The sequence below is a fragment of the Balaenoptera acutorostrata genome, chromosome 13, assembly GCF_949987535.1.
Source record: "Balaenoptera acutorostrata chromosome 13, mBalAcu1.1, whole genome shotgun sequence".
Lineage (NCBI taxonomy): Eukaryota > Metazoa > Chordata > Mammalia > Artiodactyla > Balaenopteridae > Balaenoptera > Balaenoptera acutorostrata.
Window position 1 is genome coordinate 23,805,480 of NC_080076.1, and position 27,809 is coordinate 23,833,288.

The 27,809-nt window shown below is 41.6% G+C and overlaps 1 protein-coding gene across 3 annotated transcripts in view; it reads right to left on the minus strand.

The window, feature by feature from the left end:
- SMAD4 (SMAD family member 4) overlaps window positions 1–13,117 on the minus strand; it is a 57,268-nt gene extending 44,151 nt beyond the window's left edge. For 2 of the 3 annotated variants that reach the window (XR_009005015.1, XM_057526255.1), the window contains exon 1: window positions 12,979–13,117. The gene's annotated coding sequence lies outside the window, so the exon portion shown is untranslated. Of the gene's footprint in view, window positions 1–12,582; window positions 12,602–12,978 lie in introns of those variants that run through there. The other variant, XM_057526256.1, reaches the window with a different exon arrangement.
- Window positions 13,118–27,809: the final 14,692 nt, after the last annotated feature.

The window sequence follows — 27,809 nt, forward strand, 5'->3', positions numbered from 1 at the left end:
AACACGTGTTCCCCTCTATTGTTATCTATTTTACATAAATGCCTGACCTAGGCAGAGAAAAAGCAGTTTTTCTTAACCACTTGCCCACATGCAGAGGGTACACTTTCCAGATAACCAAAGATTACCTGCCTGGTAGGTTTTGGAGTTAGAGATCTGGATTAGAATCCCAGCTCTCACACTAAGTAGTGGGCCAAACTAAGTTACTTAAATTCTCTCTGAACATGGATTAAAAGGAGAGCATACAAAATGAAAAATCTGTATTAATGTATAGTAAAAAGCAGCTACTGTCTGAATACTAAAATGTTTATTTTGTTTTAAAAAGAGATTTTCCTAAAACACATTATGTATTTTTCTGCATTTTCTCCTATTAAAATTTGTCAAAGAAAATTTAGAAGGGCAGGAACAGTAGTAAACCACCCATCCAGGACTCAACACAAAGGCATACAGGAGCCAGGCAAATTATATAAACGAATAAAACGTGCCAGGTGTAAAGAAAAGTACTGAGGAGGACAAGTGCGTGTCCATCTAAAGTGAGTAGCTGTGGGATTTCCCTGGTGGTCCAGTGGTTAAGACTCCATGCGCTCAATGCAGGGGGCCCGGGTTCGATCCCTGGTCAGGGGAACTAGATCCCATGTGCCACAACTAAAAAAGATCCCGAATGCCACAACTAAGACCCGGCACAGCCAAATAAATAAATAAAGTGAATAGCTGCTACTCACTTCCAGCAGAAGTGGCATTTGAGCTGCCACATCTTCAATGCCTATTTATATGTCAAAAATAAGTATTGGCAACACACCTGCAGGGAAAGGGAAGGAAGGAAGGAGAAAGAGCAACCACTGTGTATGCCAAACCAAACCCACCTTCAACTCACATCTGGCCCAAGAGAATCACCAGTTTGAAATCTCAGAATGCCAACCTCACAATTATAATTTCTAGACTTCAAAAGCTCTCAGGGACAGGGAGTGTACTCGTCTTAGTCATCATTATATGCCCAATTCCTAGGACATATAACCGTCTCTTATTGTTAAATGAATGCATTTCTGCATGTGCTTTCAGATTCATGCTCAGGCTATTTCTTTTGCCTAAAATATCCAGTCCCATTTTATCTACTTGGTAAAGCCCTAGCCACCCTTCAAAGTGCAGCTTAAATGTCCCAATTTCTCCAAGAGTTTCCCCTAACACACTGTCTCCTCTCCCCACAATACTGAAGGAGAATTACTTCCCTGGTGTGCTTACTGTGTGCCCTAGTATATTACCTGATGCCTCCATCAAATTAAACACACACCCCGATTACAACACATTACATTATAGTTATTTGATTATGTATTTGTTTCACACCCTGTTGCCGTAAGTTTAGAAGAAAACAGCAACACCTTCTCATCTTAAAAATTCCTAGTACAGTGCACAGTTCCTTTCATATACCAGGCAAATGCTTGCAAGTTGACTACAGCTTTTTCATTTGGTGTCATTTCCTTGCAACAAATTTTGAAGAATGCAAATACTTATGTTGTTGAAATCATCTTCTGATACTATATTCCAAAAGATTTGTTCCAATTTATAATGTAATTATAGTGTTTGTAACGATTTCATCACAATCTCCCTGTTGGATGTTATCACCTCTAAAATTTAAGCTATTTTTGGCCCTAACAGTTTCTCAGAAACTGTTTTAATTGCACATTTCTTTGAACACTAGTGGAAATATTCCTATGACCACAAGTGCCTGAAACATAATTTAAAAGTTCCTTGTATAAAAAATAATACCAGCAGGGGTATATAGGTGTTGTTCTACATTAAATAGCTCTAGATTATAATTTTTTAAAGAGTGGTATGGAATGATAGTAGACAAGGGCACTGAACTGGTATAAACAAAATTATGTATTCTAATCAAAGCTCTAGCAGCATGATTGGGCAAGTTAACATCTCTTTCAATTCTCTCATCTATAAAATGGAAACAATATCTGCCTTGCCAAGTTTATAGACTGGCTATGGTAATCAAATGCAACAGGATATAAAAGCAATCTGGGGACCATAAATTGGCCAATTCAGCAAACACTGTATCCGCTAGGAGCAAAACACTACAGATAAAAAAACAAGTAGCACATAATCAGAAAGTGGTTCTCAATGCTACCCAGCAGCCGTCCCCAACCTTTTTGGCACCAGGGACCGGTTTCATGGAAGACAATGTTTCCATGCACGGGGGAGGGAAGGGAATGGTTCAGGCTGTAATGCAAGCGATGGAGAGCGGCAGATGAAGCTACCCTCTGTCACCTGCCACTTACCTCCTGCTGTGCGGCCCAGGGGGTTGGGGACCCCTACTTTTGAGAACACCCTATTTTTGTAACAAATAATTTATATCACCCCATTAGCTCTCCTGAAACAAAGTTCTAACCTACTTACGTTTTTTAAAAATTTAACAATGCCCTAATTATAATATAAAGGGGGAAAAGATTAATATATAACGAAGTGTGTACTTCAATAAAAATGCTCAGGCATATCAACAAAATCAGAAAGTATAATAAAGAGGTCAGATGCCTAAACTTATATAGTAAATCACCATAAACATGACAACTACAAATTCTGACCTTCCAAGACAGGTGTGTTGTTTTGGCACAATGGCATTGCAGTTGGTGACGTGGATTTTCCAAAATAGTTAACTGTCGATAAAGTTCCAAACAAAACAACTTCAATTAAACTGAATTAATGGGATTGACATGTACACACTACTATACATATATAAAATAGATAAATAAGAACCTACTGTATAGCACAGGGAACTCTATTCAGTACTCTGTAATGACCTATATGTGAAAAGAATCTAAAAAAGAGTGGATGTGTGTCTATGTATAACTGATTCACTTTGCTGTACAGCAGAAACTAATTCAACATTGTAAATCACCTATACTCCAATAAAAATTAATTTAAAAAACAAACAAAAAAAGAAATGAATTATGAGAAACTTAATTCCCAAAAACTGAATATATATTAAGATGGAGTTAGGTTCTAGGCTAATTATATGTTTTCCTCCTACATGAATATTCTGGGCATTTGAAAGTGTTGTGGGATGCAAAAAATTCTTCACAGTCTCTCACGTGCAGGATGGCATCCCTAGCCCCCATGCACCAAAGCCCCTCCCAGTAACTTCCACAACATCTCTTAAAGAGGCAGTACTTACTCCACTGAGAACCACTGATCCAGACGATCCAACATATCATTACACTAAGTAACAGATGCCTAAAAGAGGTAGGAATTAAAGTGATCTGGAAATAGGAATGCATGGAAAATCCACAGGTAAGCTAAGTCTTAGCATGATGTATCAGTCAGGCTAAGCTAGTCTATGTCACAGTGACAACCAACTCCCAAATATCAGTAGCTTAAAACAAAGGTTTCTTTTCTGCATAAACTATATGTCAATCACAGATACATGCCCATAACAGCAGTGTCCATCACTGCTCACTGTCATCTCTCATGGATTAGGCTAACAAAGTCTCCATTTCTACATATGTCCTTAAATGGCAGGGGAAAAGACAGGTAACTCATGCACTGGCTTTTAAAGGTTGACGACCATCACTTCTGCTCACACTGGATGGACCAAGTCATATGGCCATGCCAGCGGTTCTCAACCAGGGCAACTCTGTCCCTCCAGGGACATTTGGCAATGTCTAGAGACAATGCTGACTGCCACAACTGGAAGGGGGAGGTGGAAGGCAGGGCAGTACACTGGCATCTAGTGGGCGGAGGCCAGGGCTGCTGCTAAACATTCAACAACACACAGGACAGCCCCTCCAACAAAGGATGATGTGGCCCCAAATGTCACTAGTGCCCAAGCTGAGAACCCAGGACCATGCCTAATTTCAAGGTGGGGGAGGGAGACAGAGAAGTAAATATTAACCATGTGCCAGAAGAGAGCCATCAGAATATGGACGGGAGAGTACTTGCAACTACCACATGTGAATAAGAATTTGCCAGGCTGAAGGAAAATCATAGGAAAAAGCAGAGGGACAAGAGTGCAGATGTTTTGTCTAGAGCAGGTTTATGGTAGAGAGGGGGAGGAATAACAGCATTAGATCTGTATTAGAAAGAAAACTATAGTGAGAGCATGGAGAAGAGCTTTGCAAAGCGGAACAGAAAACCAGTCAGGAGACAGTGATCAGAAGAATGACAGGGCCTAGATTAGGGGCACGGGCAATGGAAACAAAAGGGGAACCAGTAAGGCGTTTCTAGGTAGAACAGACTAGATTTTTTAGTCAACTAAGTATAAGGAGTAAAAAGGAGAGAGTCAAAAGATGGCCTATTTCCTAGATAGGTTAACTGAATATAAAGAAAGAAGAAAAGATTTAAAAGAGGTTAAGTAACAAATTCAGCTTTAAATATGCTGAGTTTGAAGAGCTCATTAGAGAAGTTAAGGCTACTTGAAAATCTCCAACACACAGGTATTAGATAATATCACTGTAATAGAACAAGCCATCCCACAGCGATGGGGTAATGGAAGGCAGGAAGTCAGCAAAAGGGACAGAGGTTTGTTCTTATATCTACCTATTTTGTGTTTTGTCTCTAGCCTTGCTGTTAAACATAAGCTGTCACCTGAAGTTGACCATAGGTGTAAAAGCAACTCCATGGACTACAAAGCCAAATTAATTAAAATACTCTCTAAAATTAAAAAGGCTGAGTACTGACCTGAGAGGCTCTCACGGAAATTCATAAACTTTAGTTAATGAATGTTGACATTTTTTTATTTCTCGGATGTGTTTACTTTTGGATTACTGACTACACTATGTGAAACAAACATGTATATTTTCTAGAAGTTATAGATACTTTGGTCAAGGATCAAATATGGGAATATTTGAGAAAGTGCTTAAGTTTAACAAGAAAAAAAAAAAAAAAAAAAGCCTGGTCTGGTGAAGTATCACTAGAAAGAAATTCTAATCATAGGCTTACAAGCTGGGGCAGGGGGCAGGGGGCAGGGGTCGGTGCACAGGATTAGTTCAACTGCCTGCAGTACAAGTTACAGCCTAGATTGAGCTTTGTCAAAATAAGTGCAATTGGAGGAGAACCTCCAAGAGCATAAAGAATTTTATGTGCAGGTATTAATGATTATAAAGATATGAGATGGGAATAACACAATCAAAGAAACAAAAAACTTTTTTTTCGTGGTAACTTTTAAGATGAACTACAGGGACAAATTTAGAGATGTGCTTCTTCTTTACCCATTGGGATTAGATTTAAATGTCATACTGGTACACCAATTTCACCTTAAATAATCTTATTTAAAAATTAACATTTTTCTGAATGAATAAATTAAAGGTTGTTAAAAGAAGAATCAACAAAGTCCTCTAGTTGACATCTGTTTTTTGTCTGCCAGCATATAATTCCCCTTCTATAACAGTACTCTGATTTCCCAAGGAGAATCTCCCCATCTGTACAGGTGGGACAATCCCAATCCTAACCAGAGCTACCTCTTAGGTACATTAGCTGTTTCAAAGATGGGAGAGGACCCAAGTCAGGCTAATAACACAGCTCCAGGACTTTTGTTGGAACTACAGAGCGGGGGAAAACAAAAAGCTCTTTGCTGGGCTTGAACTTGAAGCTGAGAATAGTTAGTCTGGAACCTACCTGAGACTTAAACTAACAGAAAGGAAAGCAAAGCCAAGAGATAGAATCCTGATGATACTGACTTCTTGCGACCCTGGATCCAGCACTCTGAGGCCAGCTCTGATTCCAGACGAAGCCAATGAATTCCCTTTTTACTTAACTTGATAGAATCCTGATGATATTGGCTTCTTGTGACGCTGGATCCAGCACTCTTGAGGCCAGCTCTGATTCCAGACGAAGCCAATGAATTCCCTTTTTAGTTAACTTGACTGCTACATATTTCCCAGTACATAACTGAACAAAAATTGAGTTAATCAAGGACCTACGGTATAGCACAGGGAACTATACTCAATATTCTGTAATAACCTATAAGGGAAAAAAAATCTGAAAAAGAATATATATATATTATCTATATATCTACATCCATATATATGTATCTGAATCACTGTGCTGCACACCTGAAACTAACACATTGTAAACCAACTATATACTTCAATTTTTTTAAAACTGAGTTAATATTCTCAGAAACAGCAGCAATATAATACAAACCACATATATAAACAATGGAACCAACCCGTAATCTTGTCAATGATACAGATAACGAGTTACTTTAAAATAGCAGTTGCCAAACTCTCTGGTCTCCAGTCCACTTACCTACATTCTTAATTATTGAGAATTCCAAATAGCCTTTGTTTATATGAGTTACATCTATTAATATTTACCATATCACAAATTAAAACAAATGTTTATTTACTCAAATTAATTTAAAATAATAAACCCATTACATATTAATAACTTTTATGAAAAATAACTATTTTCTAAAACAAACAAAAAAGTCAGTATTCAGAGGCTTCCCTGGTGGCGCAGTGGTTAAGAATCCACCTGCCAATGCGGGGGTCACGGGTTCGAGCCCTGGTCTGGGAATATCCCATATGCCGCGGAGCAACTAAGCCCGTGCACCACAACTACTGAGCCTGTGCTCTAGAGCCCGTGAGCCACAACTACTGAGCCCACGTGCCACAACTACTGAAGCCCGCGTGCCTAGAGCCCGTGCTCCGCAACAAGAGAAGCCACCGCAATGAGAAGCCCGCGCACCGCAACGAAGAGTAGCCCCCACTCGCCGCAACTAGAGAAAGCCCAGGCACAGCAGCAAAGACCCAACGCAGCCAAAAATAAAATAAATAAAATTTTTTTAAAAGTCAGTATTCAGAGTGACATTGTTTTCCGTTTTTGCAAATTTCTTTAATGTCCAGCTTAAGAGAAGCCAGCTGGATTCGCATATCTGCTTCTGCATTCAATCTATTGTGATATGTTGTTTTGGTTAACGCTTATGAAGAAAATATGCCTCACACAGATAATTAGAAAAGAGAAGAATATTTTAATGGCCCTTTTAGATAATGATGGATATTCACCTTTTATTCAACACCAAAATGCAACAAATGGCAATTCCTAAAGGTTAGTTGCAATGTGGAATCTGAAACTGTATCACTGAACTTCTTGGCTCTGCTATATATAAAAATCCATTGGTCCATATTGTGCTTTGAATGGATCTCCTACCCATGCATGATTTGTAACATCACACATTGGTCACCTGGAAAAACACTGGTTCAATGATTTATACGGACCTTCCTAATGTTGATACATTTCCTTACACAATGTATTTTTAAAAATCACATTCCTAAATCTCATCACCAATCTCATCAGAAAAATCTTTAAGTACTGGGAAGCTGGCAAGCCCATGATGGTAGATACAAGTTTTCCAAAAATCTAATTTTCACTTGAAAGATCATATTTTTATCATTGGCAGCAAACAGTTATTTTCCTTGAGTGGCAGGCTCACTTCACTTATTTTCAAGGAAATGCCTGCCAAATATCCAAGTCTAAGTAACTACAGTTTACCTATCAGTCATTCTTTTAAGTAAAAATAAAAAAGCAGATAGTTTAGCGTGCAGCTCAATCACACACGTGCTTTTCCTAGAGGTGAACCTTGTACGCTGCTGTGCAGAAGAACTTTATGCACACTTCCATTTAATCACACCGAATACTGAAAAGACATGCACTCCAGGGTAGATATTTTAAAAATTAAAACTTTTTACTGCTTCACCAAGGATATTAAGTGAAACTGGCATTTTTTCAAATGCTTAAAGTGTGTTTGGTGCCACTGCCTTGACTCAAGCTAAGGTGCCAGCAGTTTACCCACCACTGCTTCCCTGCCATCAGTGCAAATGTCAACACAGTAAAAGGGCACATAATGTCTCAATTTTATTATGGGAATAATTTTGATTTCATGAACCCCTAGAAGATAAGGGTCATGGGGACCCCTAAGAGTCTGTGGACCACACTTTGGAAAATACCGTTTTAAAAGATTCGTGAAGTAGGATGAATTTTAATAACTGATAACTGAAAAATACATTTCATAAAACCTTCTAAATGAAGGAGACTATCAAGTCATCTAGCTTATTCTTTCAAAAGGGGCTGTATCAGACTTCCCCCTGCAGTAGGCCCAGGCCTACTAAGTATATATTGAGTGGGGCCCTACCTTTAAAAAGCACCCTGGGAGTCTGAGGTGTTGTCAGTTTTACAAAGCACTGACGTAGTCTATGCTAGTCCACATGCTTCACTTTACGAATTACCAAAAAGATAGTGAAACAAATTGCAATGTCAAGAATCTATGAAACTAATTTAAAAGTTTAATTACACAGAAGTTACGCCATTTTTCTTACTATTAGCCAGCTGCTTAATTTCAACATCTATACACATAAAATTCTTCCTTCAACTAGTTTTGGTAGGAGACCTCTATGACACAGATGCACCTAGTGTGCTTATGTACAGTAATCCTTTCACCAGATGATTCAATGACTGGCCACATACTGATATCAAATGCTCCAGAATTCACTAGTGAATACCGCTGATAAATAACCTTAATCCAGTCTTACGTTTAGAAATACATTTTGACTTGAAAAAGACCTGAATTACGTACATTCATCTACATTAAGATACAAAAATCATACCTTACTACATACTAAAAACAAAATATTCAGTAGAAGTCCTTTTTTTGACATCATAAATAAGATTTGCATTCTAAACATGCAGATTGGGGTTTGATGAACCCCAATGAATTTTAAGTAAATTACTCCAGTGCACCAATGATTGCAAAGTAAAGCTTGCACTGTATCAAAACAAATGAAGCAATAAAGATAAGCACACTAAAATATCCAAAGGCTTTAAAATCAAGAGGTCTTTTTTTTAACAATACAGATTCCCATGCCTCCTCCACTCCATTCTCACCCTGAATCTGTGTGTTTTGGGATGGGACAAAGAATATTTTGTTCTATTTTTTTAAAATAGCTCTTCCAGAGACACAGATGCAACTACTTGTAGACCAGCACTTATGAACTACTTCAAGTAATATATTGATAAATGGAGAACTGAACATGCCCCCGCCAGATGATCTCTAAAGAACTGTGAACTAGTTGGGCTTGTCGAGCAACTGTCTCACGGTGTGTAAGTTAACCTCTGATAGTAAAACCTAAATCAATGCAACTTGCTTCTCAGGAACCAGTGAAGTGACCAGTTAATTGATGCCTAGAAAATGTGATGGTTTCCAAGCAGATTAACCTCTAGGAAGATCAAATTCCCACTGGGAATTTCGATGCAAAGTTTGGCATCTAAACAAAGTCATTAGTCTTTAAAAGGAGCCCAAGTAAGCATTTTAGAATATGTCAAAATATCAACTTCCTATTTAGGATAGCAATGATAAACCAACTTCTCATCAGGGGAGATACAGCTTCCTATAACTTGCCACCAGACAATTCAAATTAATTGAAAAATGAAGAAAGATATTCAAAGAGGAGAGAGACAGACAGAGGGACAGATTTGGAAGCAAAACAAATGTGGCAATACCTTCAAGGAACCCGTTAAGTCGAAAGTGAGATAATTATATCACGCATGTGTATATCACTGTATTAAAGAATGTAAAGCTGACACAAATGAAACAATTAAAAAAAGAAAAAAAAAAAAAAAAAAAGAAGTTAGAGGACCCTAACAGCTCAACCATTTCGGAACTCTGATCTGGCTGCACCCCAAGCCATTTGAGTCACAATTTCTGGAGGTGGGTTCCAGCCATCGGTATTTTGTAAAGCTCCCCAAGAGATTTCAAAATGTAGCCAAGGTTGAGAGCCACTGCCCTAAACCTTGGGAGTGAAAAAGCAATAAAAAAAAAGAACCCCACACAGTTACAAGTTTTCCAAATGGCAAACAATTCTCATTTAAAATGTAAATAATGAAGTACAGTCTTTAAGCTTAAAGGTCTTTACAATTATCACCAACTTTAAATTAAGATGTAAAAATAGGCACTCTTTAAAATCTCTAGTAGCTATCTGACCTATAATCTGCAGTAGTAAATAATCAAGACTTAAATTATAAGATTCTGATGACCTATCATCTTAGTTTTACATAAGTAAGTACTACCCTAGTTTTTATCCACTGTCATGGTTAAAACAAATTTTCCTGGATGCGAAGTACACCACGTAATAGTGTCAAGGTGACACAACCTAAAATATCTTGTTCCTGAGAAACTGGAATTTAGCCACATTTCCTATCACCAAAATTACACATATTAGGATGAGAAAAAAAATCCAAAAATTCTAAATCTAACTCATTATTAAGCATATGTTTTGGCATATTATGATGCTAATAGTACCATACTAAAAGTTGCTCAAATGAATAATATCTAGACATTTTTGTCAACTGTTTGAATTCTCTTTTTAAAACAACTGAATCTTCATCAACTGTGGAACAAAAAAGCCAAAATTTGATAATTTAACAGTGGTATTAAATTCTGTGTTATGCTGAGCTAACTCCTTTAACTTTAGTGTAGAAAATAATGGTATCAATCAAACTCATTTCAGTCAAGTTTAGTTTTATACATGATTGTCACCTCACCTTTAATCATCACTGAAACAAAACAAAAATTTCTGCCTAACTGCACTATCTTCTAGGGGAAAAAAAGGAAATCCAAACATGTACAACGAGCAGGGAAATGGCTAACATGTTTAAAGAACGATTCACTCTAAAATCACTGAATAAAAAATTGAAAAAAAAGTCAGGCATAAGCTAGAAGGCGACACAACAGGACTGAAATAAGTAAAGCTTAATAAACGTAAGAAAAATAATGTATGTTCTCACCAAAATAGACAAAATTTTAGATAAGACTAAATATGCACTTTACATGTAATGAGTGAGGCAGATCCTGTAGGGTTAACTGCCCTAGTAGAGGACTCAGCAATTCACAGCTCAATTAGAATACTGTCTACTGATGTTACTATAACACCGGCTCAATCAGAAAAAAACAGCTTCCAAGCCAGAGAGCTGGAGTGTGACTGGACAGCATAAATTAGTTTAATACTTGCTCTTTAACTTGGGGGGAAAAATCTGAAGGGGAATGCAGAAAAATGAATTCACACACAAATGGTGAAACAGCTCAACTAAAATGTAGCTTAAGAAAGTGTAGTATAGGTTTTTAGAAATAAGATTTGCTGCTTCCTAGCACAAGTAGAATTGCTTCGAGCAGCAAAGACTTCGGAAAAGGTCAATGATGCATACAAAACTTACTCCGAAAAATTTCAAAGTGACTTTCTCAGCACAAGTTTTCATTAAATCTGAAACGGGTTTGCAGTTTTTTCTACGCTCAAGATATACAACGAAGAAACTCAGCTAAACACAGAAGTTTCTACTTAGGCACTCCCACTTCAAAAATAAAAAAATTAAGATGCAATACCTCCTTAAAGCAACCTCACCCAAAAACCTGGAAAGCAAAGAAAAAGTCACTTCTATTAATAGACTCACAAAATGTTATATAAATTTTCTCTAGAACTACTCTTAGTTTTAATTCCAACAACTTATACCTACATAATTCATCTCCACCCTTAGACTAAAGATACTCCAAATTTTAAACGCTTGGCCTACCTGTATTACACTTGTACTGTAACAAACTCAAAATCATAACACTATGGGAGAAACATTGTAACTAAAAAATCATATTTTAAGATGTTAATTGTATCAATCGTTTACAACTTGAAATGTCACGTACTAACCATATCAGAACTTTCCAAAAGAGAAAATAAATCCTTAGCAGAAAAAGAAAAATTGCACATTAGAACTCCCCAGGCTATATTTCAGCTGAAATATAGTCTAAGTACAACTTAGCAAAGACAATTTATGAAAACTACAATAAAAACTATTCAAGTGCAACGTTCTAAATCTAATTACTTTAACACCCGAATAATCAAACTGCTACTAGGACTAAAAGGATGCTAATTCTTGCAAAACTCAAATGTTGTTAAAAAGCAGCCAAGACAACATGCTTTTAGAAAGTCAATTCAGACTAATTAAAATGATTCCCCATTATCTTATATTTATTATTCCTAAATAACTGGCAGTTTCACCTTAAACTACAGTCCAAAAACTAAAGGCGTTAAGAAACTAAATTCAAAATAAACTATTTGAAAATAGGCAAATATATAGTTTTAATTTTACTAAGGTTTTCGGGGGGGGGGGGAATAACTATCAATTTTCAATAGGTTTTTTTTTTTTAAACCTCTCTATTCCCCCCCCCCCAAAAAAACCGTTGAAGTTAACAAAACACACCAATTTCTTTGAAAATCTTTGAAAATCTAGCTTAAGAAATCGTAACAGCAGTTTGGGGCATGTGATGGCGCCACCGCCCTACACACCCCACACCAATTTCACGCTCAGTACTTGTAGTCCTAGCAATAAGATAAACTATGCCTTTTATTTTTCATTAGGAGTGCGGGGGGCGGGTGTCAGTTAGCTGCTAAGAATGTTTCCTGCATACCGCCATCACCCACAATACTCAAAAAGTAAGTAAACAAACCAAAGCCAGAAACATAACTGGAATGACTCAACCAGGAAGAGAAAATAAGGGACAAAGAGCAAACAAAAATTTGCTTGAGAAAAGAAATTAAGACAAACCATTTACAACTTTCATTTAGACCTAAGGCAGTACACTCCGACCCGACTCGCTTGGCCAGGAGGGACACTGAAACTACTTAGAACAACAAAGAGCAGCAGCGGCCGCTGCAGGAGTCCCAGTCCGAGTTCAACTTGATTCCGCGACAAACTGCGAAGGGAGTTCGGGGCCGGAGGACCGACCCCGGAGACCGACGGACGCGAGGCACCAGGGCTCGGTCCGACCCGCGCCGGGGCTGCCGGCCCGTCAGGCGGCCGCGCGGGTTCTCCCGACCGGCCCGCCGGCCTCCCGCGCGCTCCACGCCGCCGCCACCGCCGGGAGCCCGCCCCGGGGCGGGGAAGCCGCGGGCGGGGTGCGCGGGCCCGGTCGGGAGAAGGGGAGGGGACATGGCGCGTTACCTGGGCTCGGGCGACGGCGAGGGGCGTCCGCTCTCCCGCGGCGGCTCGTCCGCGGGGGCGCCGGGCCCGTCGTTCCCCCGGCGGCCCGGAGCGCTCCTCGGCCCCCGCGCCGAGGCGTCCGGGCCAGGCCGCCCCTCCTCGGCGCCGCGCCGCTGCCCGCGCGGGCCGGGCCGCCTCGAGCTCCCGGGCCGCCCCGCGGCAGGGGGCCCCTCTCGCGGGGCGCCCGGCTCCCCTCACCCGCTCCCGCCCCCTGGGCGGCCGTGGAGCCGAGGGGAGGGCAGGAAGGGCCTCCAGAGGAGAGCGGGCGGCCGCGAACGCGGGCTCCGCCACCCGAGCCGCTCCGTTACCGCAGCGGCGACGACGACCAGGGCCGTGTTGTTGCTGCCAACTTGTCGAGAGGACACTGAGCATGCGCGCGCAGACACCACATCCGGGTAATTTCAGGGTTTGGCTCTTTTCCCCCGCAGCTTTCCTTTCTCTTGGCTGCCCCCGCCTCCAGCCGGAGTGACTAGGGTCGTTCTGCGCAGGCGCCCGCGGGGCAGCACAGTCGGCGGGGAGCCCAGAGTCCCAGCCTGGGATCGCCCTGGCCGAGGGCGCTTCCCGCAAAGGTCGGGGGAAAGGCTGCTTGGAGGGAGTGATCATCAGACAAATGGGCGTCCCTTTGCCAAAAAGTACCCAAGCAGCGCGGGAGAACTCGGCGTGTAGTGGGCGTCCAGTAAGTTTATAAATAGCGATCAAGCGGGCCTCGTTTATGAGGACCAGCGTGGGCACAAAAATTAGACTTTAACAGCTTGTTCTGGGGAGAAGGTAGTTGTAGCAGTTTAGTACTTTGGAAAGAGGCTAGGATGACTGCAGCCCTGGGTCACTAGAGACAAAGGTGTTTAAACTCTCGAGATACCTTGTTAGGTTGAAAAGGTGCGCAGGCCAATCATAGAACCATAGATTTGAGAGCCTGGACAGGTGTTACGAAAAGTCAGTGGTTTCTGTTGGAAGAGATTTAGTCAGACCTCGGAGTTGTAAGGGACTTTCAAGGTCCTACAAGACACCTGTTAACTAGGTTACCTGCTGGGTAGGGAAAGGTGTAAACTCTGCTCTTGACTTTATACTTCTTTTATTTGAAAATTTTACAGGATGAATGCATTTATTTGATATTCTTAAAGTTTCAGAAAACACATACTAATTACATATATATTTTTTCACCAACCAGGAAATATTTCTGTTGGGGTCCCACCAAGACTTATTACTATCGGAAGGCTCTAAAGTCATGTCTTAAGTCTTGTCGCCCAGAAACTGTCTATTCCCCCACCTATGTTTTACACCCAGTCCCCTAATCCCATGCTGTCCTCTCTTTCACAGCTTGGGCTCTTTCCTCTTCTGCACGACAGCCTCTAAAACTGTCGTCTTCAAACTGGTGTTCCCCGGGGTTTATGAAGACGTCCCAAGACTAGTTTTAAGGGAATTCATTTCCAGATGCCTCACTGCAATGTGTACTATAGTCTAAAATTTCTCAGCTTGGGACTTTCCTGGTCGTCCAGTGGTTAACACTCCATGCTCCCAATGCAGGGGCCACGGGTTCGATCCCTAGTGGGGGAACTAAGATCCCGCATGCTGCATGCGGGCAAAGATTTAGAAAAAAAAAAAAAATTTTGCTCAGCTTGAGAAAGCACCTGAAGACACAGCATCCCCTTTCAAAACTGTTCTACTCCCGCCATCCAACCAAAGTAAAAACTCTCACCCATTACTAAGGCGCGTCGATCCAAGATGTAAAAAACCTCCAGGACAATTCAGAGGAACAAGTCAGAAATTGGTGTCTGTGCTGAGAAAGTGAATGACTCAAAGCGAATGGTTATAAGTTATCTTGCAAGTTAGGTGGTTTTCAGTTATTTGCTATCAACAAAATTGAAGGAAAACCTAACTATGTGATTTGATAATAGATCAACATGTGATTCTTGGCAGTATACCTCAGAAGGAGTTAAAAGAATTGAGTAACATTGCTATATCTGAACTTCTTCCGTTGCTATCTCTAGCAATTATCTATACACATGCATCTTGTCACCTTTGCCGTACTCTGTTGGCCAGAAGCAAATCACGAGTCCCACCGCCTCTCAGGGGAAGGAGAGCACACAGGACATGAACACCTGGAGGCGGGATCACATGGGTCCACGTTAGAGTCTCTATTTATTCATTCAAAGGACAATTCCTATAAGCTCAACCTCCTCAGAATTTCTTCAGTTTCCGTTGCCTCCTTGTTTAAAGGAAACCTGCCTTTCCCCTGGGACACTGCTTCCCCTCCCCCTCTCAAGTAGTAGGTCCTGTATTTTCAACCATGAGCCTCATAGACTGGGCCTGGAGGTGAGGTAGGCCTCCTGCTTGCTCCTCCACAATGCTTCCAGACCATCCCTCTCTCTCCTCCCCATGAACCTGCAGCTTTACATCTTGTCATTCAGTATCCCTCATCATTGCTCTCATTCCCCTTCATTTTTTCATCATTTGCTCTTGTCAGTCACTCCAATACCATTTCAGTCTTAATCCCAAGCGGTTATAATATATAACCGATGATCATCCCCATTCCCTGCCCTCTCAGTTCCTTGACGTCTCCTCCAAGGATCTTGTCCTACCCTAACTCAGCCACTTATTCCCTTGGCATAATCACGGGAGCCTCATCAAACTCAATAACTTCTGCACGATTTCAAACACCTCACACTCTGAACACCCCCTCCTATTTCCATATTTCCCTGTAGTACTCGAACTCCAACAACTCTGCAATCCACTTATCCTCTCTCCCATCCTTACCCAGCTTACACTCCTGACCAGTCATTACAATCACTCCCTGGCACATATACTCTTAACCCCCTCTCCTCTTCCCCCTTTGCCGTGCTTACTGGGCAAAACCACAATCCTGATTCAAGCCAGCTCTCCATCTACTTCACATCAGCCCCCGTGCATCTGGATGTGGCTAAAGAAAAACACAATCACGCTGACTAGTTTCACTTTAATTTCATCACCTGGAACTTCAAGTGGGTCCTTAGTGCTGCCCAGGAATTCTACTTCCCTCCTCCATTCTTCTGGATGTCATACCTCTCTGTCCTCCAACCTGTACCTCCTTCCCTCTCATCCTCGTTTTTGATTCATAACCTTGTTTCCTATTCCAGTGAGAAAGTTGAAGCAATGAGACGAAAACTTACACAGAATCTCGCCATCTCATCCACCCATACCCACATACCAGCATCTGTAACCTCTTCTCCACCTTCCCTTCCATTACGTAGGTGAATTTTCCATGCTGCTAGCTAAAGCCAGTCCCTCTGCTAAGGCAATAGACCCCAATATCATCTTGCTTAATCAAGGGTGTCACCATCACTCCACCAATTATCCTCCCTCTATCTTATCAATGTTTCCCTCTCTACTGGGTGATTCCCATAAACTTTTATAAGCAGCTGTTATTTCTCCAGTCCTACAAAATCTTCTCTTTGACCCACTTCCACTGGCAGTAACTGCCCCATTTCTCTGCTTCCTTTGCAACAAAACTCCTAAAAGAGTTTTCTGTGCTGTCTCTAGTTCTTCTCCCATTCTAGAGCAACAGAATACATACCATATGATACAATTAATATAAAGTTGAAAAACATGCCAAATATGATGTATATGTTAAGACTACATACATAGGTAATAGAATCATAACAACACACATGAGATTACGTATGTGGGATATTTTAGGTCTTCAGCTGAGAGGGTCTCCCACCCTCTCTTAAACCCACTCCATTCATGCTTTCATCCTTATCACTTTGTCAAAACTGTTCTTGTCAAGGTCAACAATGAACTTCACATTGCCTAAGTCCAATGACCTATTCTCAATTTCATCTTAAATTGACCTCTTTGTAACAACTGATACAGCTAACCACTTGATTCACCTTTTTTTTTTTAACTACACCCTCTTGGTTTTCCTCCTCATCACTTCATCAGATCCCTCATTCCCTTACTTCTTTCTTCTTTGTTGATTCCATCTCTTCTCCCAGACCTTGTAATGGCTCAGGGCTCATTCCTTGGATTTCTTCCCTTTTCTATCTCTACTCATATTTCATTGGTGATCTAATCAAGCCTCCTGACTTTCAGTACTATCTAAGATACATGAGATCATCATATATGATGACAACTCCCAAATTTATATCTTCAGCTCAGACCTCTCATTTAAATTCCAGATTATGATACCCAGCAGCCTACTGCACATCTCCTCCCTCAAATCTGTTCAGCTCAACGACCTCCCTGTCTCAGTTGATGACAAGTCCATCCTTCAAGTTGCTCAGATCAAAAGCCCTGGAGTCATGCTGGACTTCCCTCTTTCTTATTCATCCCATGTCTAGTCCAGAGTCAGAATATCCCTCACCACCTCCACTGCTGCCCCTGGTCTGTTCCCCCATCATCTCATGCTTGGGTTAGTCTTCTAAAAGCTCTCCCTGCTTTCATGCTTGCCCCTTAGAGTCTATTCTCAACATAACGGCCAGAGTGATCCTCCTAAAATATAAGTCAGATCATATCATTCCTCTGCTTAAATCCCTGCAATGGCTCCTCATTTCACTCAGAGTAAAAGTCTATATCCTTAAAATAGTCTACAGGGTTCTATGAGACCTACACCATCACCACACTTCTGATCATTACCTCTCTAATCGCATGTCCTGTTACTCTTCTCCTGGATGACTCTGCTGTAGACTTACTGACCTCCTCGTTGACCTTAGAAGACACCAGCCAGGTTCCCAAGGTAGGACCTTTGCATTAGTTGTTTCCTCTGCCTAGCACACGTTTCCCCAGATATCTGCGTTGCTAATTCCCTCACTTACTTTAGTCAAATGTCATCTTCTCAGTGAGGCCCACCCTGACCTTTTTGAAATCACAACCTATTCTGAACCCTCATTCTGCACCCCACATCACCCTTACCCTGCTCTATCTTTTCCCATAGCTCTTTTCTTCTAACATACTGTCTTATTTACTTATGTGTTATGCTTAGTGCTTATTGTCTATCATCTCCCCCTAGAATGAAAGCTCCACAAGAGCAGGGATTTATCTATAGTGTTTACTAAGTTATCCCAAGTGCCTAGAGTTCCTATTGACATATAGGAGGTCTTCAATAAATATTTGTTGAATGAATGAACAAGGTGTTTCATGCTTCTATCCATACAAGTGGAAATGAGAAATAGAGTTCACTCTGAACCCTATTTTATTCTGGCAAAAATATTCTACACTTTAATGGTTGATCAAAATTCATAGTATGTAATTTAGATAAATTAGATATTCAAAATTGAACCAAAAGAATAACAAAATTATATTGGTAATACAATCGAGATAAATGTTTTAAACTTAGAGACTCAAAGTTTTTTTAAAAATTTTTATAGGGAAATAAAATAGGCTGATCAATAAAAGACTTTCCAGCCTAAAATATTACATTAAAATGTTCCGGGGCAAGTGGAATGGAAATATAAGATAAAGAGATAAAGAATGATGTTAAACTTCTTTTAAAGAAATGCTTGTTTATGTATTTTTTAAATGGATGATAGATGCATCGTGATATTTAGATTCCCTGGGATACACTTAAAGAATGATGTAACAATCTTATTTTTAAATGCCAGTACCTATAATATGCCAAAAATAACAAACTTTGCCATTATTTAAACTTAAGATGAAACATTTTACATATGACCTTTAAAAATACAAGAAGAAACATAGTTTGTCAAATTTCTTTTAGGAAGTAAGCAAGAAATTTTGAAGACCACAGCCCCCAAAGGATCTAAGCTACCACCTTTCCCAAGACCTCCCTGGGTGAAACGTCTCAATTCCCAGATGCATCTCTGTCCTGGGCAGGCAAAGGCTTGAAAGCTTTCTTTCCCTTTTATTTTCTTTGATGGCTCCACCTCCTATGAACTGGAGCTTCCCCAGGGTGAGGAGAATACAGAGTTTTAACCTTTTCATCCCAGAGGTGGAGACAGAGAGCTCTCACCTCCTGTACTGCCCACCTAGGAAGGAATAGAATAATATACAGTATTCTTGTGGAAATGACATAGCAATTAACAGCTCCAGGCAAGAGTTAGTACATGAACATTTTGGGGTTAACCCAGTGTTTTGGTTTTGTTTTCCAATTATCCAAGTTGCCTTTGAAGATCACTTAACATTGATTAACCACTGTGTTTCCCACATTCCTAAAAGCACTATAGTAAACTCTGTCATCTCCTCTGGCTTAAAGTGTAGGAAGTTACGCTTGAGGGTGACTGATGTGCATTTGACTATCAGGTGATTTGTTGTTTTAGCTTTAGAGGCGGCCAAAGCCAGACTTGATGAGGAAGAGAGAAGATGGGTGGAGCCAAGGCTCCAGCTCCTTTCTTTCTTGCTTGCTTGCTTTCTTTCTTCCTTGCCCTTTCTTTCTTTTCTTTTCTTTTCTTTTCTCTCTTTTCTTTCGCTTTCTTTTCTTTCTCTTTCTCCCCTTCTTTCCTTCCCCCCTCCCTCCCTTCCTTCCTTCCTAAACCGCCGTAATAGCTAGATCCAGCAAGGGCCACAAGGGCAGCTGTGGACAGATTCCCGAGGGGGGAAGGGGGTGAAGGCAGGAAGGAAGGAATTAGGTGGGAGGGGAAGGGAAATCACGGCCCACCTTTGTCTGGTGGCAGTCCTCTAAGTATTAACAGAGGCTAGGAGGCAGCTGAAAGTGTGGGACAGGAGCAATACGAGCCCTCTTCGTCAGTCCTAACCATTCATGCGATGAACGTTTTATTCAACATCTACCAGGTACCGAGTTCTAAGGGATTCTGAGATAAATCTACTATAGCACATGCCCTTGAGTACCTCCCAGTCAAGTGGGGGAAGAGTGAAGTGTTAGTAGACAATTCTGGTGATGTGGGGATGGAATATGTGAGAGAAAAGAGGGCAACCCCATCTTGCCTGAGGGAGTTCAGAAGTCTTCACAAGACAGTGACCTTTGAGCTAGATCTTGAGGTAAAGTAGGAGTTTGCCAGTAGAAAGGGAGTGAGCGGGCACTTTCAAGGCAGAGAAAACAGCCTAGAGATGTGGAAGCGGTTGGTGTGTTTGTGAATGATTAAAAAAAATTTCAATATGTCACCACAGATATATTTGGCCATATTCAAAACAAAACATAGTACACTGCTTATAAGAGGGTACTTACGGTGGCATTGTTTGCCGTAACAGGCTGTTGGGAATAACTCGGATGCTTACCAGAAGGGGGCTGGTTAAATAAATTATGGCGCGTCCACACAGAGGAACACTGTGTAACTGTCAGAGTAAAAGTTTTTGCCCTACCTGTATGGAAAGATCGCCCAGGTTTACTGCCAGATGACAAAGCAAGGCCCAGGACAATGTGTATATTATGCTATCTTTTCTGTTAGAAAGGAGGAAAAGTGGGCTTCCCTGGCGGCGCAGTGGTTGAGAGTCTGCCTGCCAATGCAGGGGACACGGGTTCGGGCCCTGGTCCGGGAAGATCCCACATGCCGCGGAGCAGCTGGGCCCGTGAGCCACAACTACCGAGCCTGCGCGTCTGGAGCCTGTGCTCCGCAACAAGAGAGGCCGCGATAGTGAGAGGCCCGCGCACCGCGATGAAGAGTGGCCCCCGCTTGCCACAACTGGAGAAAGCCCTCGCACAGAAACGAAGACCCAACACAGCCATAAATTAATTAATTAATTAATTAATTAATTATTTAAAAGAAGGAGGAAAAGTAATGTGTATTTATGACAGCTGTGGTTGCGTGGAGTGGAGTGGGAACTGGGCAGATGGGGGATGGGTGGGAGGAAAGTTTTCACTGTACACTTTCTTTTATTTTTGAACCGTGTGAATGTGTTCCCTATTGAAAAAATTAAGTTGAAACTTGTTTGCAACTTGAAATTCAAAGCGACTGGAACGTATCTTCTTCTTCCTCTCCTGTAAGACTCAGTGACCCTCTAGGACCCCTGATGTTTTTCAAGGTTGAGCACCCTTTCTTTCTGCTTCCAGAATAAGCTGTGAGTTCCCTGAGGACAGAGGTTCTCTTCTCTCACTCTCTCCAGAGTGCCTAACACTCGGCCTTGCATGGAATGTTAGAATATTTGTTGAATGAACGCACGGAGGGGAGAGGTGGGAGATGAGGCTGGGAAGATAGATTTGGGGCCAGCCTATGAAGGAAGACATGCTGATGAGTTGAACAATGGAAGACAGGTATGTTTGGGGTTTTTTTTTTTTCACAGTTTTTTTTTTTTTTTTTTTTTTTTTAATTTTATAGCTACTTTATTTATTTATTTATTTTTGGCTGTGTTGGGTCTTCGGTTCGTGCGAGGGCTTTCTCTAGTTGCGGCAAGTGGGGGCCACTCTTCATCGCGGCGTGGGGACCGCTCTTCATCGCGGTGCGCGGGCCTCTCACTATTGCGGCCCCTCCTGTTGCGGGGCACAGGCTCCAGACGCGCAGGCTCAGCAGTTGTGGCTCACGGGCCCAGCTGCTCCGTGGCATGTGGGATCTTCCCAGACCAGGGCTCGAACCCGTGTCCCCTGCATTAGCAGGCAGATTCTCAACCACTGCGCCACCAGGGAAGCCCTTTTCACAGTTTTATTGAGGTATAATTTTACATTTACAAACGTTTTTAGGTAGAGAGATGAATTTGGGTAAATGTATACATCGTATAACCTCCACCACAATCCAGTTTTAGAACACTTTCATCACTCCAAAATGTTCCCTTCTGTCCCTCTGTAGTCAATCCCCACCTCCGTACTCCAGACCCCAGGTAACCACTGACATGCCTCCTGTTGCTAAGGTTTTGGTTTTTCTAGAATTTCATACAAATGAAATCTTAGAGTATGCAGATTTTTGTATCTGGATTCTTTCACTCAGTTGTTTTTGAGATCCAAAATGTTATTGTGTGTATCAGTAGTTAGTTCCTTTTTACTGTTCAGTAGTATTATATTGTATGTATATGCAAATCCATAGAAACAGGAAGTAGATTAGTGGTTGTCTGGGGATAGGAGAGAGGGGACTTGGGAGATATAGTGTTTCTTTTTAAGGTGATGGAAATGTTCTGGCATTCGATGGTGCTGAGGGTTGTACAAAATTGTGACTGTACTAAAAGACACTGAATTGTACACTTTAAAATATTAAAACTCATAGAAACAGAGAATAAAGTGGTGGTTGACAGGGGCTGGGGGGCAGGGGAAGTAGGGAGATGTTGGCCAAAAGGTACCAGTTTCTAGTTATAAGATGAATAAGTTCTGGGGACCTAATATTATATGCTGACTATTGTTAACAATACTGTATTGTATACTTAAAAGTTGCTAAGAGAGTAGATCTTACATGTTCTCACCACAAAAGAAAAAACAATATAATTATGTGAGGTGATAGATTTATTAACCTTATAATGGTAATCATTTTGTGATATATACATGTATCAAATCATCACTTTGTACACTTGAAACTTAAATGATGTTATATATCAATTATATCTCAATATTGTCCCCATGTTGAGGGACATTCTATAAGAGAACTGATCTTTATTTTTCAAAAATGTCAATGTCATGACAGACTAAAGAACGGTTCTAGATTGAAGGAGACTCAATAGACATGACAACTAAACTCTACACGTGATTCTGAATTGGGTGTGGGGAAAAAATTGCTATCGAGGACATTATTGGGACAATTGACAAAATTGTAATATGGACAACAGAATCAATATTAGATTTCCTGATTTTGATGACTGTAGTGTGTGGGGCCAGGACTAGGTGTGGCAAGCAAGGCTCCTAGGGTGCAAAATTTAAGGAAGCCCCCCTTGGGATCACTCACTCCCAGGCCTTGCTTGCCTCCCCCTAGATCTGGCCCTGGTGTTGTGATGATGTAAGAGAATGTCCTTGTTCTTAGGAAGTATACACTGAAGTATTAAGGGGAAAGGCATACCAATGTATGCAACTAACCCTCCAAGAGTTCAGAAATATTAATAATATTTATATCGGTAGAGAGAGAAAATATTAAAGCATATGTGGCAAAATGTTAATATTATAATTGGTGAATAGGGATAAAGGTATACAGAAGTTCTTTGTACTATTCTTGCAAGTTTTCTGTAAGTTGAATTTTTTAAGTCACTTGCCCATGTGATAAAGTTCCTTTAGCAGCAGAGCTGGAATTTGAACCCTCTGTAGCCTCCAGCCCGCCACACACTGTACCGTGTGGAGCTGCCCGGTGACCCTTATAGTTATAAGCTGAAGCCAGGGCCTCGGAGGGCCTCCTGACCAGGTGCCTCAGGAAAGAGGTGGCCCAGGTGCCTTAGAGCAGTGTTTCTCCAACTTTTAACATGCACACAAATCTCTTGGGGATCTTGTTAAAAACGCAGATTCTGATTCAGTGGATCCCAGGTGGGGCTGGAGTGTCTGCATTTCTAACAAGTTCCCAGACGAGGTTGGTACTGCTGCTCCCTAGATCAGAATTCCGGAGGCAAGGCCCTAGACTCTAGGGCCCAGAACTATAGGGTCTAAAATGCAAATTTTATTGGGGAGGGCAATAATGGTAAGGAACATTTAGGAGACAGTCCACAGTTGTGATTCTATGCACTTCAAATTGTTTTCAATCATAAGGTCAGCTTTCTTTTTTCAAACATCCTTTCATTCAATGTACCTGCAGAGTGAGCCTACTGGATGCCATACTTTAGAGTAAGGAATTGAATGGTGATGAACATTAACTGAAAGGGTTATAATTTATCCAGTCTTTCCCCTTCCCTAGGAGACTCCAAATCAGTCTTAAATCTAGACAGTTTTTAGTCCAACAAGTGAACTTGGCATCTAACAGTCTCACAAAGCACCGAGCTGATCTCCCTGTGCTATGCAGCTGCTTCCCACTAGCTATCTATTTTACATTTGGTAGTGTATACATGTCCATGCCACTCTCTCACTTCGTCCCAGCTTACCCTTCCCCCTCCCCATGTCCTCAGGTCACAGGCACAAGAGGGAACATTGCAGGCAGGGAGTGCTATAAATGATGATATCATCAAAAGCAAAAACAAACAAAAAAAAGAGTTGGCATCTGTGCTATGGTATCATTTTAGGGATGTAAGAATTTTATAATGAATATTTGTACAAAGGGTTTGTAGCTTTCAGCTCTAAGGGGGAAACTATCATACCTTAACATCACCAACGTCTTTTATTTTTGAAGCATTTTTCCTGGGAGACAACCTTGAGGAAAATCATTAGCTCTACCTTGAACCAAAATTACAGTTACTATTTTCTTAGAGATTTGAGGATAATCAAGTGCCCCCTTTTAGAGGGGAGGTACTTGAAGGAGAAGAAGGATGCTGTGAGCATCTCAGCAGCACATAGCCCACATCTAACCCTCAGGAAGGAGCCGTGTGAAGGGTGAGGATACCTGGTTCCAAGACTCAGCCTTTCAGTCCCCCTCTTCCAAGAGGAGGAGGCCGGCAGAGCCCTCACCTCTCTGAGGCTCCCAGAACACTTGCCACTGCTCTGAGCATTTTCTTTCCCTTTTTCCCAGTGGCAGCTGCTGCCTCTCTGCTTTTGCTTCTTCCCCTTTCCTTTGCCTGGCTGACTTTCACTTCCCTGGCACTTCTGATAAGCTGCACCCAGCTGCTGCCTTTTTTTTTTAAATTTTTATTTATTTATTTATGGCTGTGTTGGGTCTTCGTTTCTGTGCGAGGGCTTTCTCTAGTTGTGGCAAGCAGGGGCCACTCTTCATCGCGGTGCGCGGGCCTCTCACTGTCGCGGCCTCTCTTGTTGCGGAGCACAGGCTCCAGACGCGCAGGCTCAGCAATTGTGGCTCACGGGCCTAGTTGCTCCGCGGCATGTGGGATCTTCCCAGACCAGGGCTAGAACCCGTGTCCCCTGCATTGGCAGGCAGATTCTCAACCACTGCGCCACCAGGGAAGCCCTTTTTAACATCTTTATTGGAGTATAATTGCTTTACAATGGTGTGTTAGTTTCTGCTGTATCACAAAGTGAATCAGCTATACATATACATATATCCCCGTATCCCCGCGCTCTTGCGTCTTCCTCCCACCCTCCCTATCCCACCCCTCTAGGTGGTCACAAAGCACCGAGCTGATCTCCCTGTGCTATGCGGCTGCTTCCCGTTAGCTATCTATTTTACGTTTGGTAGTGTACATATGTCCATGCCACTCTTTCACTTCGTCCCAGCTTACCCTTCCCCCTCCCCGTGTCCTCAAGTCCATTCTCTACGTCTGTATCTTTTTTCCTGTCCTGCCCCTAGGTTCTTCAGAACTTTTTTTTTTTAGATTCCATATATATGTGTTAGCATACGGTATTTATTTTTCTCTTTCTGACTTACTTCACTCTGTATGACAGTCTCTAGGTCCATCCACCTCACTACAAATAACTCAATTTTGTTTCCTTTTATGGCTGAGTCATATTCCATTGTATATATGTGCCACATCTTCTTTATCCATTCATCTGTCGATGGACACTTAGGTTGCTTCCATGTCCTGGCTATTGTAAATAGAGCTGCAATGAACATTGTGGTACATGACTCTTTTTGAATTATGGTTTTCTCCGAAATATACAAGCAGCTCATGCAGCTCAGCTGCTACCTTTTAACTGTCCCCACACTTCCTGCCCTCCGCTCCCTCCCTGCCTATGGCTACCCAGAGCTTGCCGGAGCCTGGCCTGCAAGGTGAACCTGGTGGAGAAGCACTGCAGGATCCAGGGTCTGCTCCTAAGTTGCGAGGGGGCCACAGCCCTTTCTGAGGCCAAGCAGGACTCCTCCATTGCTGGGTACCTGCATATCCATGCACGCATCTTTAATCGCCAAGGAAATGAGAAGGCCCTGGAGGCCACTGGTGGTCAGAGCTGTTTCCTCTCTCTCCTTTTCAGGGATGCTGGTTATCAGGTCAGCTCCTACCTGGTTCAACAATAACACCTATCCTCTCTAAAAAAGATGCCCTGGCTCAGGAGCCCCCTCCGGCCTGGATGCCCGATCTGCCCTCCCCAGCACAGAGATAAATGGCTTTGCAGGGGAGCTTTCTGGTCTGAACCTGCCTGAGGCTACGCCGGTTAGTTAGAATGCAGGTTCTAAATCCTATCCTAACCGCAGTCCACAAAGTCCCCTGGGATAGGGTTCTTTGCTGGAGGGTTTGACCCAAAGGCCCTGGAAGGCAGGCTCATGCCCTCCTCCCCTACAGCCTCCCCTCCATCCTAACTGCTCCCCCAGGGAGCAAATCAGAACTGATTCTTCAGCAAAGGAAAAAGCCACAGTGGGCAATCACAGGCCAGGCCTAGGGTTTGCCTCCCTCCCTTCCCCACTTTCCCAACTCTCAGTCATCCGTAGGGCCCAACCCTCTGTCTACCAGTGACTCCGTCTCAGCTGATCTCATCCAAAAACCCACAAGCCCGCAACTGGCACTTGATTTCCTACCATCTTGTGTGTTTGCATTCTCCTTCATTAGGAGACAATAAAATAGCGGTGGGCATTATGGATGAGCTTTGGAGTCAAAGGGACCTATGTTCAAATCCTTCTCCATCACTGTGTTCCTAGGCAAGTTACTGAATCTTCTCAGCTTTAGTTACTTCATCTGTAAAAATAGGTATCATCATACTTCTTTAAAGTTTTTTCCTTGAGAATTAACTGAAAATTCTCTCCAACAAAAATTTGTGTCTACTGTTTGCCAGGCCCTGCTCTAGATGGGGATGTAGTGGTGTATGAGACAAATTCTTTGTCTTTAAAGCGCTTACATTCTACAGACAATAAACATGTAGCCAAACAAATAATATAATATTAAATAGTGATTTTTTTTGTTTTCAAAAAGATCATAGAGAATGACTAAATTTGGAGAGAGTGTGGAGTAGTATTTTAAATAGGGTGATTAGGGCAGGTTGTCTGAAGAGGTGACATCTGAGCAGACCTGAGGTGTAAAGGAGTGAGCTATGCAAAAATCTGGGGAGAGCAGGTATAAAGATCCTGAAGCAGAAATGAGCCTAGTGTGTTAATGTAACAACAGTAGGATCAGTGCAGATAGGACAGGGTAAGAGAGAGGAGCAAGGTTGGAGATAAGATCAAAGAGGTAATATGCATGGGAAAGATTTAGCATGTAGTAAGTGTTCCATAAATTATTCTTGAAGGGATCTCATTTTCCTAACAAGGCTGTATGCTCTTGAGGGCATTCATATTGAACAAATATTTACTGAGTGCCTACTAGGTGTCAGCTACAGTGCTACAAGATAGGGATATAATAATGAACAAGACAGTCGTGGGAGAGAAAAATAATAAGAAAATGAGCAGGGTGTAGTGCAGGATTGTAACCTTAGGAGCTGAACTTGGACTCAGGGGCATCCTGACGCTTGCCATGCTATTATACAACACTGCTTAGGAAAGTGCCCAGTGAATCATTATGTGAATATTAAGAGATGGAAAAAGAGATACAGGGTAAATATGAACCAAAAGAACTCCATTTAATATCACTCAGTATAGACCTTAAAGTAGAAAACATCATAAGGGACAAAGAGGACTTCATATGCAGTATAGACTGAGAAGCTATAAAGATTATAAACTATATGCACCTAACAATATCACTTCAAAAAAATATAAAGCAACAACTGATAGAAGAATCAACAACCATAATTGGACATTTAATATAGAGATCTTCCTTAACTTACTATGGGGTTATATCCTGATAAAAAGTTGAAAACACGTTTAATACACCTAACCTGTTGATCATAGCTTAGCCTAGCCTACCTTAAGCATGCTCAGAACACTTAACATTAGCCAACAGTTGGGTAAAATTATCTAACACAAAGCATATTTTATAATAAAGTGTTGAATATTTCATGTAATTTATTGAATACCATACTGAAAGTGAAAAACAAAGTGGTT